This window comes from Caretta caretta, chromosome 8 (genome assembly GCF_965140235.1).
Source record: "Caretta caretta isolate rCarCar2 chromosome 8, rCarCar1.hap1, whole genome shotgun sequence".
In the NCBI taxonomy this organism is placed as follows: Eukaryota; Metazoa; Chordata; order Testudines; family Cheloniidae; genus Caretta; species Caretta caretta.
In genome coordinates, this window is record NC_134213.1 from 95585577 (window position 1) to 95588816 (window position 3240).

Here is a 3240-nt window from a genome sequence, read left to right on the forward strand (position 1 = left end):
TGGGGGAGGGAGGAAGCAGCAGGGTCTGGGGGGCAATGGAGGGACCAGGAGGAGGCAGTGGGGGCCAGGAGCACCAACATACAACTGTACATTATTTTTATTATCAAGTCTGCAAAAAAAACCAAACCCTACATAAATAAATTACAATGATTTGGATGTGTATATGTGCATATTTATTTGTTTTTCCTAAAATTAATTACGTATTTTAGGAAATTTTGTCCACAAAAGTCGGTGGCCGCACTCTGAGACGATGAAACATTTGGTTGTGAGCACCCAACTCTAGCCCTAACAGAGCTCTAACTACAGACGGAATGGCCCAGACCTTTTCCCAGAACTGAAAACAAACCCCAACATAAAGTGTATATGTCTGTATCACTGGCACAGGGGGAGGAGATTGCAAACCACCATGAAAAACTCGGTTCTCACAGTGTTTCTAGATCTCACGGGGGCCTCAGCAGTAACTCGGAAGTACTGGGAATCTCCTTTGCTGGCCTGCTACAGTGAGATTTCTAGCCTGATTTCTAAAGTAAATCCCTTTGTGTATGTCTGGATTGGTGTCAATGTACCAGATAAATGTACAGAGTGCTGATAAATGTACAGAGTGCTGATTCTTTGATGGCGCTCTCATTTTGAATCACAACCCCCTTTCTCAACTGGCTCATTTCAATTGTATTAAAATGGGTATAATAGTGACATATGCCTTTCATTGGAGCATCTTCAGGCACTTTACAAACGTTAATTAAGCCTCAAAACAGCTGTGAAGTGGTTTAAAGCAGCAGTTCTCAACCAGGGGTCCGAGAACAAGCAGATTACAGGGGGGTCAGCCAAGCAGGGCCAGCATTAGACTCACCGGGGCTCAGGGCAGAAAGCCGAAGCCCGGCCACCCAGGGCTGAAGCCAAAGCCTAAGCAATTTATCTTTGCAGGACCCCCTGTGGTGTGGGGCCTCAGGCAATTGCCCTGCTTGCTATCCACTAACCCCGACCCTGGGTTTTATATGCAGAAAAACAGTTGTTATGGCACAAGTGGGCCGTGGAGTCTTTAGGGCGTGTTGGGGGGGCCTCAGGAAAAAGAAAGGTTGAGAACCCCTGGTTTAAAGTATTAGCATCCCCCTTCTACAAACATGGAAATGGGGGCAGGGAAGTTAACTCGCTTGCCCAAACTTACAAAGCAAATCAGCAGCATTTACAGCAATCAAACAGAGAACTTCATTGCAGCCTGCCCCAGGCTCTCACCATGGGACCATACACACTCTCTAGATCAGTGATACTCAGACCTCAGTGGTTCAGGAGCCAAATTAGCAATCAATATTAGAGTCACAGTAGTGTGAATTCATTGTTTCATTTACTATATATATATATTATTCTCACAGCAAAATGACTGACCGAGCATTATTATTTTATCAACTACAATTGATTAATAATATAGTAAAAGCATCCTGATTGGTTAACAACTTAGACTGGTTACTAGTTAAATCACCCAGTGTTTTAATATCATGTGCTGCAAAGTGCCACAGGAGACACATTAAAGAGCCGCTTGCAGCTCACAAGCCTCAGTCTGAGTATCACTGGTCTAGATGCAGCTTCCTCTAAAAGTGTTTCCCTAAAAACCATAAATTTGCAAAAAAGCAAACTGGTTAGAGAGTGGAAGGACAGTTATAGTACGAGATTATTTTTTCATTTAAGATATTATTTGAGTGCCATAAAATCACAACCCTGTACAGTACACAAGAGAATAACTTAGAGAAGCAACCCCCCGCAACCAGCCTCAACAATGAAAAGGGTGAATGGTTCAGATGAAATCCAAGCCCACTCCAACCAATTTCACTCAAGTCTGTCAAAGATCTAAAGGGAGATTATCAAAGGCACAACAGAGAGTTAGGAGTTGGGCCCCCAACTCTCATTAGTGTTGGCCTATTTGTATTAATGGAAATCCCCCCCTCTATTTCCTAGGCGTTTGCATCCCACACATGTGACTTCAGACCCCATCCTGGTAAGAAGGAGCCAGCTCAGAAGGTCCCCATCCCCTTTACTCCATGACAGGAGGGAAGGGATAATCTGAGTTTGCTCACTTTGAGGGGAGCGTGAAGCTGAACACTTTTTAGTTCCTCGGTCCCATGCAGATCAGCCTTACACACTCCCTTCCCAGGCACTAATGGAGCTGCAGCATCTTAATGGCTCTAAGATAGGAATAAATTAGTGTTGCTTGTTGGTCCACTCCACAATGCCATCAGCTTAAAAGTACGGAATTTCCATCACGAACTTCTGTGGGGGAGGGAGCAATGGGGGGCCTGTTGAGTTTCCAGTATCTAAAAAGATACTATGCGGAGCTCACAGTGAAAATCCCTGTGATTTGCTACACTCCCCTGCTGATAACACCACGCACAGAAGAAAGAAGTTAAGTCATTTGAGCTCTAAATATTCCTCAGTCATGTCATGTGAGTCACAGAACTCATCCCCCTCTTTAAAGCATTTGAATGCTTCTTTCCTTTCATCTCTGTTGTTGTTTACCTAGCAATTCCCAGCAATGAAGCCACTGGTGAGTATACGCCTGCTCAGTTACAAGATCCCGCTGTCTGTTTGCTGGATTAAGTTGTTTATCCTCTTACTTAAACCATTGGGAAACATATCGACTGCTTACGTCAGGCCAAACTTCGCCCTCTTCCAGTAACACGGTACCAGACACCAAGCTCAAAGAGCTGTCTGGAAGAGTGGTGACAGTACTTCACTCAGAGAGGTGCAGGTGGTAGGCATGCCAAAGTATGCAACCTTTCAGTTGACCACATAAGGACCATGTTTTGCCTTACTCCGCTGGTGCTGGGGCTTTCACTTCTGCTATCTGGCACTGGATGGCCTTTGCCTCCCCGCACCAGGCTTCTGTCAGCAGCCATGATGGGATCGTGCAGTCATAGGGGTGCAGTGTCCTTGTCATGCCTCTGCCTTTCCTCTTCCCAAGCGCCTCCTGCTCCAATGGTACAAAGGATGTGAACACAACGGTATGAGAGAAGCAATGATACTGTAAATGCTTTCGGATGCACTTCAGTGGAGCAATTATCTTGGCTTGCTTCTTGGTTCTTGAATGCATCCGATGAAGTGGGCTGTAGCTCACGAAAGCTTATGCTCAAATAAATTGGTTAGTCTCTAAGGTGTCACAAACCCTCCTTTTCCTTTTAATGAATAGATAGACATCTGACACAGGAACAACATAGGAGCCTTTTAAAGTAAACGAGGGCTTTTACATTC

The 3240-nt window shown here is 44.9% G+C and overlaps 1 non-coding gene across 1 annotated transcript; it reads left to right on the forward strand.

Moving 5' to 3' along the window:
- The first annotated feature begins 2970 nt into the window (after positions 1 to 2970).
- On the forward strand, positions 2971 to 3034 carry LOC125641991 (small nucleolar RNA Z39). Its single transcript, XR_007358204.2, has one exon. It is a non-coding gene; the product is annotated as a small nucleolar RNA Z39 (small nucleolar RNA).
- The last annotated feature ends 206 nt before the right edge of the window (positions 3035 to 3240 follow it).